Genomic DNA, 15,682 nt, shown 5'->3' with positions numbered 1-15,682 from the left:
TGCTTGCACTTACTACCCTGTGAGTCAAGTACGGAAAGGGTTTTATTTGGCCCAGTTTTCAATCCCTATTGGACAGACCCCAAGACACCACTGGCAAATGACCTCGAGCACAACAGTGGGGGTCCAAGTAGCCTGTGTCTGCCCCCTGCTCCTCACCCCTCCCCACCTCCACTGGGACATTGTTCATTATAGATCAGATCAAATATTACCATTTTTAAAGGATTTTTGGTCATTTTGGTAATCAAGAAAACACTGTCAAAGACAACTTTGACCAATTTTGAATAGATCATTTCTGATTTTCAGTACCCACTCTTCCTATTTCAATTTAAAGCTAGCAGTGTTTTATTGTAATTTCACTTTCATTTGCTCTACTTTTTGAATATGTACTTTCTTGTTCAGACAAAACATTAATGTGTGTTCTTTCCTGACTTCAACTCCAGACCTTTGGATGGTGTCACTCATCATACCATACAAGGGTTTGACACAACTACACAGGTCCTGGTTCTCCAGCGCCCTGTTATCTGTATGGTGGATGGCCACATCTAATGTCCAGGGCCAGCTGGCACCCAGTGTGACAATCTTTGTTGGTGCACCCCCACCAAAAAAACTCCTTTTCCAAGAATTCCCTCCCTATCGTGTACCTTTCTCATCTCTCCATAGCCCCTCTCTAATATGCATTTCATTTGTTTTATAGTTCTACTTACACCAGTGTATGGTGTCAGAGCACTTTAAATCACACACATTATACAGTGTTTAAATCAGTCTAATGGAAATGTTACGTAAGGCAGTAAAGATTACAAGTTTTAGGAATCACATTTCATTGATACTAGTAGGAAGTTGAATGGTTTAAGATTGCTTGGTCTGGAGAAGCACAAACCCAGGATTTAAAACGTACCACAGTGGTTGACTTTACTACTAAGAATGCATTTCTATCCGAGTAAAGCCTTTTTAGCAATATTAGGATAATGAAAGACTAGGGGGAAAAAATGTAATGTCCTAACGTATACCTTGCAGTTTGCACGCAGTTCTGTGATGACAGTTCATAGCTCACTGTGCTATATTAGGATTGTAACTTATGAACTACAAGTAGCAAAAGGATCTCAGTGACAAAAGCACCTTCGGGGTAATCCACATAAAATATAGTTCAGGGATTTGCGTGGTAGACGTTCTTTGCAGCAGGAATATTAACCCTCTGCGCTACTTTATTATGAGTCGAAACTGCCACTAGACAAAACTCCATCTCTCTTCAGCAGGAACATTAATCACCGGAGTTACCTTGATATATTTTATTGTTTCATGAAAACTGTTGGACACACAAGGAACTCTGCAGCAGGTGTTTTTTAAACCCATGTTGTGCTAAACATGGTGCGCCCCCCCCCCCCCCCGAGGTCAGCTGCAGAAGCACGGGTAGCGTTCCCCATGCCTCTGATGGTTTGGTCTGTGCCTTTCATTACTTCTTGGTTGTAGTTCCACATGCAGTAGTTTATTAACCTACTAAAAGGACGCATATTTTGACACAGAGGCCAAGATTTAATTGTAATGTTGACAGTGAGAAGTCCTCAAGTGCGTGAGCAGGTTTGAGGGTCACCGGCAGAAGAGTGAGAGGCTTGGTGTATCTGAAAAGAATCTCACACTTCAATCCTAGCAGCCCTGCTCATTTAAAATAAATGAAATGTCCACCCCTAAATATTGACTTCTCGAACTACACTTTGTGGTTTAGGAACAAACTTCCTCACTCTCTTCGGTGGTACATATCCCCCTGTGCCTTGGTATGATCTTGTGACAGGTTGACTTTTGGTTCAGTAGTTGGAGATAAACTCAGGCAGGGATTAGGAAAAGGTGAAAAAGAATTGTCATCATGATGCATCAGTGGTAGCCAATGTGACCTAGACTTGGACTTCACATGGAACACTGCACCTCCGACTCAACCGCATAACTTTCTAACCCGGCCTTCCTTCTCAGGAAAGTAAGAGGCTGGAATATGTGGTGGTAGAACTTCTCAAAAAAGTTGTACATCAAATAATTTATTTGGGGCGCAGGTGACTGAAGTTTTATAGTTTCAAAAGTACAATTATCTACCAACAGTTGGCTCATTTAGACTTAGAATTTGCTGACCAGTAGCCCGAGTTAGAAAAAATAAACCGAACATAGAAACTTTGAATAAAAAGTTTAGCTATTCTGGTCTGTATTATCCAAGTTGTGCTCAACAAAGTAGTAAGAAGATTCAGGGGTGTTTAAGGTGTGTAAAGAATTGCACTTGTTTATTCTTTACGCAGAAATAAAAACACATAAAATGTGGAAACAGCTGCGGGGCCTGATTTCAAAAGAAACCCCAAGCAGCGCTGTATAAAGAATTTAAGTAATAATCGATCTAGCATTTTCCCAACAGGACATTCGCAAGTCTGTCCATCCCAGAATGCTTTTCGGCCTAGACCTGAACTCTCAGATCCAGGCGAGCGCCTGCCTCCGGCCAGCACCGTCCGATGTGCGCGCGCCAAGACTGGCTCGTCTGCGCTCTAAGTGAATTGTATCGACATTCCATTCTCCAGCCGTAATGGGCATCGTTTATTTCTCAGATCGCTATCCCGATTGCGCCTGGGATCTCTTCCAGAGCTCCCGCTGCATCAATCCCGCCCCAGGCCACTTTAGAAAATGAAAATGGACATCTTGAGTTGGAGAGGATGACCTGGTGTTACAGAAGCTGCTCGCTGTTGGAACAATAGCAGCTGCTCAGGGGTGGGTGGGTTATCGAAGATCATTGGAGTTGAGACAAGAATCAGATGCCCATCCTTAATGTGGAAGAAAACTGCGGGGGATGTGATTGCAGCACGGCCTGTCCTTAAGAAGAGAGAGCCCCATTCCTGCTTTTCGCAGCCACTCTTTATGTTCAGGTCAGGCAGCCAAGCACTATACATGCAGTAAAAACTCAGGTGCCTGGCTGTCTGCAGTGAACTTTGCATGTCTTCATCTTTCATAGCCCTGTGGGTGTGACCTAGTCAGTCTGGCAAATCGCTGCGAGGTCCTCCGCGTCATGAGGAGTTGGTGAGCGTCACTAACAGACTCGGACCTGAGCGCTTCAGTTTTAAGCCCAGGACTTCAATTAGTGACACCTCATCTCGGAGTTGGGGGTGGGGGGGTTCAGCAACTCTCACTGATCCCATCCCACTCTGTGATGAGTAAGGGACTGCCACCTTCTCTTGATAGGTGGCGGCAGTCACTACCCTCCAGTTACCTCGGAAACTTCCCTCCTGCCACCTGAGATCAGCGCCGCAGCCAGTAAGTTGTGTTTTTTGTTGTTTAATGTTTAGTATGTATATGCATTTGTGAGTGTATATATATATATGTATTTGTTTATGATGGGAATGGGTGTATGCATGTGTATCTGCTTGTGAATGGTGGGTGTATGTGTGCACACTTGTGAATGCATGGATGTGAGTGAGTGAGTATGCAAATGAGTGAGTGTTGGTGTGTGCATGGCTCGACCAACCCCTCCTGCTCAAGTCACCAGCTGCCACTGGATGAGAGACCTGTTGTTGGGACTGAAAAGTCCCCTGTATGATGGCAGATGTGCACTCCTTCCCGAGTGCCCCAGTTGCAAGGATATCTGGATCCCTGGTACTGATATTTGGTCATGGGCGAACACTGATCATGCATGTGTGGCATGACCTAGGCCTGTCGCTCCGTAATTCGGTCGTGTCTGACCGGTAGGGGTGCAGCAAGTGCTATTATCATAGTTGTGAAGGGCTACTGCCCTTCCTGGGAGTTAAGTGACATGAGCGCTGTGGTGACAGCATACCCATTTTGTGTTTAGTAGTAATCAGTAGTGTGAACACACCATTTAATCTATGTAACAGGAGTGGTGCCTACCAGCCCACTCATGGAATGTTCTGCTGCTGTGTACTTAAAACACACTTGATCTACATAATGAGTGTATGTAGCTCTGGGCAGCTCTTGATACTTGAGTGTGAGTGATGGGATGTATGTGTGCCTGTGCATACTATATAACAATGAGGTGTGTGGGTTCCGTTTTGGTAGCCTAAGGACTGGAAAGGCCAGTAGAGATGAGAACTGCAACCCCCAGACAGAAAATGTGGCTTGCTGACATTCCTGAGAGCTTGGGTGGGAACACACACATCAAAGGAAGGAGAGAAAAGCATCCTCTGTACACATCAAACGTCTCTTAGATTCTAAGAAGTGTTCCTTGTTAGTGGGGCCTGGCTCATTTTCAGGGAGACGGTGGGTCTGATTGACACTGTAAAGCCAGAGAATCATGAAAGAGAGGAAAGCTTAGGCCATTGAACTTCTATGAGGTATATTTCAGTTTAATTTGAGAGCCAGGTGTGATCACTGGTTACTCCCTTGGCCTATGTTGTGGGTCAGTCAGAATTGGAACCATTGCTGCTGTGGCAGACTGCCCAATTGACAAAGGACAAGGCAGAGAAGAGAGCACTTCAAAGCAGCTGACACCCCCAACGTGAATTCCAAAGGTCCAGACACTAAATCACACTTGTGTCTAGAAAGATGGGAGCCTGAGACCCACACTATGTTCAATAGCACTGTTATTCAGGGGAGAGGATCCCTAGGACGTCTAGCTGCTATAACCAGGACTGAGAACCAAGGTCTGCTAGTTTCCCTGCTGTTTTGGAGCCATCACCCAGAAAGTGAAGACCACTTGCCCCATATGCCTGGATCACATGCCTTCTGCCTGCCTGCTAACATCAGTGACCCCAGTGAGGAAGAGGAGAGTGCCTTGAGGGAGCGTGGCCCAGGAGATATCCTGCTATGTTGGTCTTGGTGAACAAAGTGTGAAATGCCTGATCCGATCCGAACTGCTGCGCAAAGTTGAGAATGTCCGTATACCAGGTGGAGGCCACCTTGAAGTCACGGCTGTCACCCTTGTGCAGAACCAGTTGGCGACCCTCGTATGTCGAAGGGGGCACCATAAAGTAAGGGCTGTTGCACTTGGGAAGAGCCAGTTGGCAAGCCCCATAAGCCAGGTAGGGACCACTGTAAAGTAAGAGCTGTCGCCCTTGTGCAGAGCCAGTCGATTACCGCCATATGTCAGGTGGGGGCAATAATTAAATAAAGGTCGTTGTTGTTGTGCTGAGAAAAACAGCGACCCACATTTGCCAAGAGGTAGCCATTGTGAAGGCATGGCCGTTGGCCTGGATCGTCTTTCCCATGGTTCTGTGAGGAACCCATCTGTTGCGAGGAGCTGTGTAGAAGGACATCTGATACTGACAAGGGCCGCCCAGAGACTGAGGAGACCTGACACGTCATCAGGTGAGTCATAAACCTGCAGCATCAGGAAACCGGAGCCCACAGAGATGTGCCCCAGTCCTTCTTCAGTTGCCCGGTGACATCCGGTCAGTTCTGACTGTTTGATGCCGGCAGGCCTGTTGGGGACTTAGTGTGCAGCCCTGCTGAAGTTGACTATTAAGGACTTTTTTTCCCATGCATGGGGACTATTGTGCGCCACATTTGAAAGTCACCTCCAGTATTGAATGGGGAATAACCAGCTTGACTAGCAAGGGATGGAGGGACTCTGGGATATCACACAGGACAATGCCATCACGTTGACCTTAAGAGAGTGTGGGTTATTTTTTTATAGTGCTGTTTCTATGCTATGTGAGTGTAGGAAGTTGGCTCTGTATGCATTATTTCAAAGTAAGGAATAGTATGCACAGAGTCCAAGGGTTCCCCTTAGAGGTAAGATAGTGGCAAAAAGAGATAATTCTAATGCTCTATTTTGTGGTAGTGTGGTCGAACAGTAGGCTTATCAAAGGAGTAGTGTTAAGCATTTGTTGTACACACACAGGCAATAAATGAGGAGCACACACTCAGAGACAATCCCAGGCCAATAGGTTTTTGTATAGAAAAATATATTTTCTTAGTTTATTTTAAGAACCACAGGTTCAAGATTTACATGTAATACTTCAAATGAAAGGTGTTGCAGGTAGGTACTTTAGGAACTTTGAATTAGCAAAATAGCATATACAGTTTTCACATAAATCACATATAGCTATTTTAAAACTAGACAGTGCAATTTTCAACAGTTCCTGGGGGGAGTAAGAGTTTGTTAGTTTTTGCAGGTAAGTAAACCACCTACGGGGTTCAAGTTTGGGTCCAAGGTAGCCCACCGTTGGGGGTTCAGAGCAACCCCAAAGTTACCACACCAGCAGCTCAGGGCCGGTCAGGTGCAGAGGTCAAAGTGGTGCCCAAAACGCATAGGCTTCAATGGAGAAGGGGGTGCCCCGGTTCCAGTCTGCCAGCAGGTAAGTACCCGTGTCTTCGGAGGGCAGACCAGGGGGATTTGTAGGGCACCGGGGGGGACACAAGTCCACACAGAAAGTACACCCTCAGCAGCACGGGGGCGGCCGGGTGCAGTGTGCAAACAAGCGTCGGGTTCTCAATAGGAATCAATGGGAGACCAAGGGGTCTCTTCAGCGATGCAGGCAAGGGGGGGGGCTCCTCGGGGTAGCCACCACCTGGGCAAGGGAGAGGGCCACCTGGGGGTCGCTCCTGCACTGGAGGAGGGATCCTTCAGGACCTGGGGGCTGCGGGTGCAGAGTCTTTACCAGGCGTCGGATCTTAGAAGCAGGCAGTCCCTCTGCAGGCGTCGCTGTGGGGGCTCAGGCGGGGCAACTCTGGCTACTCACGGTCTCGCAGTCGCCGGGGAGTCCTCCCTGAAGTGATTGTTCTCCACAAGTCGAGCTGGGGGCGTCGGGTGCAGAGTGCCAAGTCTCACGCTTCCGGCAGGAAACACAAGTTGTTTCAAAGTTGCTTCTTTGTTGCAAAGTTGCAGTCTTTGGTGAACAGAGCCGCTGTCCTCGGGAGTTCTTGGTCCTTCTAGATGCAGGGCAGTCCTCTGAGGCTTCAGAGGTCGCTGGTCCCTGTGGAAAGCGTCGCTGGAGCAGTGTCTTTAGAAGTGGGGAGACAGGCCGGTAGAGCTGGGGCCAAAGCAGTTGGTGTCTCCGTCTTCTCTGCAGGGTTTTTTCAGCTTAGCAGTCCTCTTCTTCTTAGGTTGCAGGAATTTAAGTTCCTAGGTTCTGGGGAGCCCTTAAATACTAAATTTAAGGGCGTGTTTAGGTCTAGGGGGTTAGTAGCCAATGGCTACTAGCCCTGAGGGTGGCTACACCCTCTTTGTGCCTCCTCCCTGAGGGGAGGGGGGCACATCCCTAATCCTATTGGGGGAATCCTCCATCTGCAAGATGGAGGATTTCTAAAAGTCAGAGTCACCTCAGCTCAGGACACCTTAGGGGCTGTCCTGACTGGCCAGTGACTCCTCCTTGTTTTTCTCATTATCTCCTCCGGCCTTGCTGCCAAAAGTGGGGCCGTGGCCGGAGGGGGCGGGCAACTCCACTAGCTGGAGTGCCCTGGGGTGCTGTAACAAAGGGGGTGAGCCTTTGGCTCACCGCCAGGTGTTACAGCTCCTGCAGGGGGAGGTGTGAAGCACCTCCACCCAGTACAGGCTTTGTTACTAGCCACAGAGTGACAAAGGCACTCTCCCCATGTGGCCAGCAACATGTCTGGAGTGTGGCAGGCTGCTAAAACTAGTCAGCCTACACGGGTAGTCGGTTAAGGTTTCAGGGGGCACCTCTAAGGTGCCCTCTGGGGTGTATGTTACAATAAAATGTACACTGGTATCAGTGTGCATTTATTGTGCTGAGAAGTTTGATACCAAACTTCACAGTTTTCAGTGTAGCTATTATGGTGCTGTGGAGTTCATGCATGACAGACTCCCAGACCGTATACTCATATGGCTACCCTGCACTTACAATGTCTAAGGTTTTGCTTAGACACTGTAGGGGCATAGTGCTCATGCACTTATGCCCTCACCTATGGTATAGTGCACCCTGCCTTAGGGCTGTAAGGCCTGCTAGAGGGGTGACTTATCTATACCTGTAGGCAGTGTGAGGTTGGCATGGCACCCTGAGGGGAGTGCCATGTCGACTTAGTCGTTTTATCCCCACTAGCACACACAAGCTGGCAAGCAGTGTGTCTGTGCTGAGTGAGGGGTCCCCAGGGTGGCATAAGACATGCTGCAGCCCTTAGAGACCTTCCCTGGCATCAGGGCCCTTGGTACCAGGGACACCAGTTACAAGGGACTTATCTGGATGCCAGTGTGTATAGAGTGCCAAGTCTCACACTTCCGTCAGGAAACACAAGTTGTTTCCAAGTTGCTTCTTTGTTGCAAAGTTGCAGTCTCTGGTGAACAGAGCCGCTGTCCTCGGGAGTTCTTGGTCCTTCTAGATGCAGGGCAGTCCTCTGAGGCTTCAGAGGTCGCTGGTCCCTGAGGAAAGCGTCGCTGGAGCAGTGTCTTTAGAAGTGGGGAGACAGGCCGGTAGAGCTGGGGCCAAAGCAGTTGGTGTCTCCGTCTTCTCTGCAGGGTTTTTTCAGCTTAGCAGTCCTCTTCTTCTTAGGTTGCAGGAATCTAAGTTCCTAGGTTCTGGGGAGCCCTTAAATACAAAATTTAAGGGCGTGTTTAGGTCTAGGGGGTTAGTAGCCAATGGCTACTAGCCCTGAGGGTGGCTACACCCTCTTTGTGCCTCCTCCCTGAGGGGAGGGGGGCACATCCCTAATCCTATTGGTGGAATCCTCCATCTGCAAGATGGAGGATTTCTAAAAGTCAGAGTCACCTCAGCTCAGGACACCTTAGGGGCTGTCCTGACTGGCCAGTGACTCCTCCTTGTTTTTCTCATTATCTCCTCCGGCCTTGCTGCCAAAAGTGGGGCCGTGGCCGGAGGGGGCGGGCAACTCCACTAGCTGGAGTGCCCTGGGGTGCTGTAACAAAGGGGGTGAGCCTTTGAGTCTCACCGCCAGGTGTTACAGCTCCTGCAGGGGGAGGTGTGAAGCACCTCCACCCAGTACAGGCTTTGTTACTAGCCACAGAGTGACAAAGGCACTCTCCCCATGTGGCCAGCAACATGTCTGGAGTGTGGCATGCTGCTAAAACTAGTCAGCCTACACGGGTAGTCGGTTAAGGTTTCAGGGGGCACCTCTAAGGTGCCCTCTGGGGTGTATGTTACAATAAAATGTACACTGGTATCAGTGTGCATTTATTGTGCTGAGAAGTTTGATACCAAACTTCACAGTTTTCAGTGTAGCCATTATGGTGCTGTGGAGTTCGTGCATGACAGACTCCCAGACCATATACTCATATGGCTACCCTGCACTTACAATGTCTAAGGTTTTGCTTAGAGACTGTAGGGGCATAGTGCTCATGCACTTATGCCCTCACCTATGGTATAGTGCACCCTGCCTTAGGGCTGTAAGGCCTGCTAGAGGGGTGACTTATCTATACCTGTAGGCAGTGTGAGGTTGGCATGGCACCCTGAGGGGAGTGCCATGTCGACTTAGTCGTTTTATCCCCACTAGCACACACAAGCTGGCAAGCAGTGTGTCTGTGCTGAGTGAGGGGTCCCCAGGGTGGCATAAGACATGCTGCAGCCCTTAGAGACCTTCCCTGGCATCAGGGCCCTTGGTACCAGGGACACCAGTTACAAGGGACTTATCTGGATGCCAGTGTGTATAGAGTGCCAAGTCTCACACTTCCGTCAGGAAACACAAGTTGTTTCCAAGTTGCTTCTTTGTTGCAAAGTTGCAGTCTCTGGTGAACAGAGCCGCTGTCCTCGGGAGTTCTTGGTCCTTCTAGATGCAGGGCAGTCCTCTGAGGCTTCAGAGGTCGCTGGTCCCTGAGGAAAGCGTCGCTGGAGCAGTGTCTTTAGAAGTGGGGAGACAGGCCGGTAGAGCTGGGGCCAAAGCAGTTGGTGTCTCCGTCTTCTCTGCAGGGTTTTTTCAGCTTAGCAGTCCTCTTCTTCTTAGGTTGCAGGAATCTAAGTTCCTAGGTTCTGGGGAGCCCTTAAATACAAAATTTAAGGGCGTGTTTAGGTCTAGGGGGTTAGTAGCCAATGGCTACTAGCCCTGAGGGTGGCTACACCCTCTTTGTGCCTCCTCCCTGAGGGGAGGGGGGCACATCCCTAATCCTATTGGTGGAATCCTCCATCTGCAAGATGGAGGATTTCTAAAAGTCAGAGTCACCTCAGCTCAGGACACCTTAGGGGCTGTCCTGACTGGCCAGTGACTCCTCCTTGTTTTTCTCATTATCTCCTCCGGCCTTGCTGCCAAAAGTGGGGCCGTGGCCGGAGGGGGCAGGCAACTCCACTAGCTGGAGTGCCCTGGGGTGCTGTAACAAAGGGGGTGAGCCTTTGAGTCTCACCGCCAGGTGTTACAGCTCCTGCAGGGGGAGGTGTGAAGCACCTCCACCCAGTACAGGCTTTGTTACTAGCCACAGAGTGACAAAGGCACTCTCCCCATGTGGCCAGCAACATGTCTGGAGTGTGGCATGCTGCTAAAACTAGTCAGCCTACACGGGTAGTCGGTTAAGGTTTCAGGGGGCACCTCTAAGGTGCCCTCTGGGGTGTATGTTACAATAAAATGTACACTGGTATCAGTGTGCATTTATTGTGCTGAGAAGTTTGATACCAAACTTCACAGTTTTCAGTGTAGCCATTATGGTGCTGTGGAGTTCGTGCATGACAGACTCCCAGACCATATACTCATATGGCTACCCTGCACTTACAATGTCTAAGGTTTTGCTTAGAGACTGTAGGGGCATAGTGCTCATGCACTTATGCCCTCACCTATGGTATAGTGCACCCTGCCTTAGGGCTGTAAGGCCTGCTAGAGGGGTGACTTATCTATACCTGTAGGCAGTGTGAGGTTGGCATGGCACCCTGAGGGGAGTGCCATGTCGACTTAGTCGTTTTATCCCCACTAGCACACGCAAGCTGGCAAGCAGTGTGTCTGTGCTGAGTGAGGGGTCTCCAGGGTGGCATAAGACATGCTGCAGCCCTTAGAGACCTTCCCTGGCATTGGGGCCCTTGGTACCAGGGACACCAGTTACAAGGGACTTATCTGGATGCCAGTGTGTATAGAGTGCCAAGTCTCACACTTCCGTCAGGAAACACAAGTTGTTTCCAAGTTGCTTCTTTGTTGCAAAGTTGCAGTCTCTGGTGAACAGAGCCGCTGTCCTCGGGAGTTCTTGGTCCTTCTAGATGCAGGGCAGTCCTCTGAGGCTTCAGAGGTCGCTGGTCCCTGAGGAAAGCGTCGCTGGAGCAGTGTCTTTAGAAGTGGGGAGACAGGCCGGTAGAGCTGGGGCCAAAGCAGTTGGTGTCTCCGTCTTCTCTGCAGGGTTTTTTCAGCTTAGCAGTCCTCTTCTTTTTAGGTTGCAGGAATCTAAGTTCCTAGGTTCTGGGGAGCCCTTAAATACTAAATGTAAGGGCGTGTTTAGGTATAGGTGGTTAGTAGCCAATGGCTACTAGCCCTGAGGGTGGCTACACCCTCTTTGTGCCTCCTCCCTGAGGGGAGGGGGGCACATCCCTAATCCTATTGGGGGAATCCTCCATCTGCAAGATGGAGGATTTCTAAAAGTCAGAGTCACCTCAGCTCAGGGCTCCTTAGGGGCTGTCCTGACTGGCCAGTGACTCTTCCTTGTTTTTCTCATTATCTCCTCCGGCCTTGCCGCCAAAAGTGGGGCCGTGGCCGGAAGGGGCGGGCAACTCCACTAGCTGGAGTGCCCTGGGGTGCTGCAACAAAGGGGGTGAGCCTTTGAGGCTCACCGCCAGGTGTTACAGCTCCTGCAGCGGGAGGTGTGAAGCACCTCCACCCAGTACAGGCTTTGTTACTAGCCACAGAGTGACAAAGGCACTCTCCCCATGTGGCCAGCAACATGTCTGGAGTGTGGCAGGCTGCTAAAACTAGTCAGCCTACACGGGTAGTCGGTTAAGGTTTCAGGGGGCACCTCTAAGGTGCCCTCTGGGGTGTATGTTACAATAAAATGTACATTGGTATCAGTGTGCATTTATTGTGCTGAGAAGTTTGATACCAAACTTCACAGTTTTCAGTGTAGCCATTATGGTGCTGTGGAGTTCGTGCATGACAGACTCCCAGACCATATACTCTTATGGCTACCCTGCACTTACAATGTCTAAGGTTTTGCCTAGACACTGTTGTGGCATAGTGCTCATGCACTTATGCTCTCACCTATGGTATAGTGCACCCTGCCTTAGGGCTGTAAGGCCTGCTAGAGGGGTGACTTATCTATACCTGTAGGCAGTGTGAGGTTGGCATGGCACCCTGAGGGGAGTGCCATGTTGACTTAGTCGTTTTATCCCCACTAGCACACACAAGCTGGCAAGCAGTGTGTCTGTGCTGAGTGAGGGGTCCTCAGGGTGGCATAAGACATGCTGCAGCCCTTAGAGACCTTCCCTGGCATCAGGGCCCTTGGTACCAGGGGTACCAGTTACAAGGGACTTACCTGGATGCCAGGGTGTGCCAACTGTGTAAAGCAAAAGTACAGGTTAGGGAAAGAACACTGGTGCTGGGGCCTGGTTAGCAGGCCTCAGCACACTTTCAAATCATAACTTAGCATCAGCAAAGGCAAAAAGTCAGGGGGTAACCATGCCAAGGAGGCATTTCCTTACAGTGAGCTTACATGAAAATACTAGTTTTTTTTCATAAACACAAGTTTTTGACTGGACAATCATTTCATTGTGGTTACTATTTGTACGTTGAGTCTTGTTCCTGTGTGTTTCTCCCACCTACCTCCCGCTCGAAGAGTTTTGGAGCGCTCGACTCGCTCTACCACTGAAAGTCAGTTTGTGAAAGGGGTATACTTGGCCCAGTTGCTCAGGAACCATAGTAAGTTGGGCCTTGGGACAGCAGTAGTAAAACGTCACAACCTCCACAGTTGGGCACAGTAACACTTGCTTGAACTGTGGCTCTGTGAAAGGGGTTCTGACACCAGTCTTTTTAATGTTTTCATTCACGCAAACACCTAGAGTCTATCACTAGAGATATGGTCCATTGTTGGTGTTTAGATAGTGCTTACTACCCCATATGAGGTGCTAAAACGCATTACGGATGCTTAAGACAATAGAAATGTCACCATGCATATTGAGCTAAGGTTTGTCATTATGATTATCTCGCAGTCATCTTGCGGTTTGTGAGCACTCAGCCATGCCTGTGCTAGAGTTTGTAATGATGCAACATTACACAGTGTGCAGTTCCATAACACAGTTATGGTGCCAATTTATTGTGCGTTCAATAGAGAATGATATACTAAGTATCACACAATTATTGTGCTGGTTGCAAACAGTTTGTCAAGCAATTTGTTATGCATGTGATACTGTTTGCCATATGTTTACATGCTCACATACTTAATGCATGATATACATTGTATATGTTCTATAAATGCAATTGCAACAAAACAGAAGATTCTATGGCAGCAGCAGGGGTTAATTTGTGTTCCGTTTTGCATTCGGAGGAAGTTGTAGGGCGGCAAATACTGGGTACTGGTAGGGGAAATAAGCCCATGAACAGAAGATAATGTGTCGATTACCCAGGGGGGTAGAGTGTCGTAGTCTTGATGAACTTGTTACTGGACATGTAATCCAGTTGAAGACTGTATTGCTCTATTAGAGAACGTGTTGCTTGGTTGAAGAGAAGAATGTTTTTTTGGAAATGTGTTGGCTGTCCGGAGAAAGTGTGGGCTAGCTGGAGATGATGAAGCCATTTCGGGGAAGGTTTTGGCTGTCTTGGAGAAGTTGTCGGACATCTGGAGAAAATGAAGCCTTTTGGGGGAGGTGTAACTGGAGAAAGGGTGGGCTATCTGGAGATGAGGTATTTCAGGGGAAGGTGTGATCTGTGTGGGAAAGTTGAGGGCTGTTGGGGGAAGATTAGATGTTTTGGGGAGTGTGTTGTCTGGGGAAGGTGTAGCCTTATGAAGGGAAGGCTATTGTATATGTATATGCAGGTGTATTTGTAGAGTACAAATTTAGCTGGAAAACCGGAGAGTTGAACAATGGACAGGGCCAAGGACACAATTCTGAATATATAAGGGAGGCAGATAGCAGGTCGAGGTAATGTGTGTGGGGGAGGGGGAAGGGGGTTAATTCTCATTGAACACATCTTTTTTCAGCTAGGTCTGAGTTGCCATATAGTTTGACAGTTCAGATGTTAGCGGGGATGTTCTAATTTCTGATGGTGTAGATATATGAGGCCTGTTTCCGTTTTTTAAAAGATTTCTTGAAATATTTGTACTTCCATCTAGAAATGTCCTGGCTCTTGGTGTGGCGTTATCTGTCTGAGGTGGTTCGTTTCTTGGTAAGGTGGGCAGGAGTACTGTTTTTGGGGTCCTTGTAGGTGATGCAGCTGATTTTGAATTCGTCCCAGGCGTGGGTGAGCAGCCAGTGAAGTTCCTTGAGCCTGTTATGTGGGTGACATGGTTTGACTTCTTCAAACCCTTGAAGAGACACGCTTCATTGTGAGGGATGGACTGGCCATGTACCTCATTGTCTATTTTTCTGGGTGGCCAGAGCCGCTGGAGGCTAGTTTTGAAGATTCAGGGCTGCGGCTGAGGTTTACTGCAGCAGGCTTCAAGAGAGAAGAATAACAAATGACGGAAGTAGAGAGAGAGAGAACGGACAAAGATCCGTAAGAGAGAGAGGGGAGAAAAGGAGAGAGACAGAGAATAGATGAAAAGGAAGAACTGGTTTGCACATTTTGCCAGTGCTGCTGTTGGTTCTCAGTCCAGCCGTGTTCACTGTGCAGTATGCCTGTCGTGGGCACCAGGGTGATGTGTGAGAAGCCATTAAACGCAGCGTTGCCTCCATTGATGGTTTTGAGGTCTAGGATTTGGACTTGTACTTAAAGAAATTTCTAGAAGAAAGGGGTTTGCTTTTTTCATGAGGGAAAGCGATACAATGATACCTTTCCTGTATCTGGCAGTATATACAAAGTCTATCCTCAGTGACTCTGAGAAATTAGGAGCGGGAGTTTGAGGGAAATGTTACAGGCTTAAAAGTGCTGTTATTTGGAGGTGATGATGCAGGTTTTGAATTCAGTATTTTATTTTTTGTGCAATTTTATATTGCGCGAACTCGACCCAAAGATATTGGAGCGCTTTACATGAGCACCAGTAAACAATGTCTAGCTATCGCGTCAAGAATTTTCAATTCTATTAAGGACACGGAGGCGAGGATTATGCTTTCTCTTTCTTTACTGACTCAAACAGCAGCCAATCAAATACAAGTAACAGAAAAAACTACACATCCCAAGATGCCTAACATCCTGTCACATGGTCCAATCACTATCCATGTCCTCTGCCATAAGTCCTTTGACCTTTGATGTCACTTCCTCTTTCTTTGGTCAGAACAGATAAGATCAACTTGAAAACTAAACTTCTTACGCCATCCCGAAATCTGGCGGCATTAACATCTTCTCTTCCAGGATAACCTTCTCCTGGACAGCTCAACACCGGAAATCAACCGAGGCAAAACGTTACAACCAAACTTATCCATGACGATAAGAATTTCAGGAATTCTTCTGATCAGAACCTGTAACAACAAACAGGCAGGTAATATCCCAACAAATTGAAAATGGCTCAATAAACTGATGTTTCTATAATTGACAATAAAATGGGAGGGAGAAATAACAATAATCATAAATATTCACAATAATTGATATTCAATATTCATTGTGTTTTTAAGGGAGGGATAATCCTCGCCTCCGTGTCCTTAATAGAATTGAAAATTGTTGACGCGATAGCTAGAATTTTTTTTTATTCTATGTCAGGACCGGAGGCTCCGATTATGCTAGTTTAAAGCTGTTCCATTACCAC

Source organism: Pleurodeles waltl, chromosome 6 (assembly GCF_031143425.1).
Source record: "Pleurodeles waltl isolate 20211129_DDA chromosome 6, aPleWal1.hap1.20221129, whole genome shotgun sequence".
Lineage (NCBI taxonomy): Eukaryota > Metazoa > Chordata > Amphibia > Caudata > Salamandridae > Pleurodeles > Pleurodeles waltl.
This window is presented reverse-complemented; position numbering follows the sequence as displayed.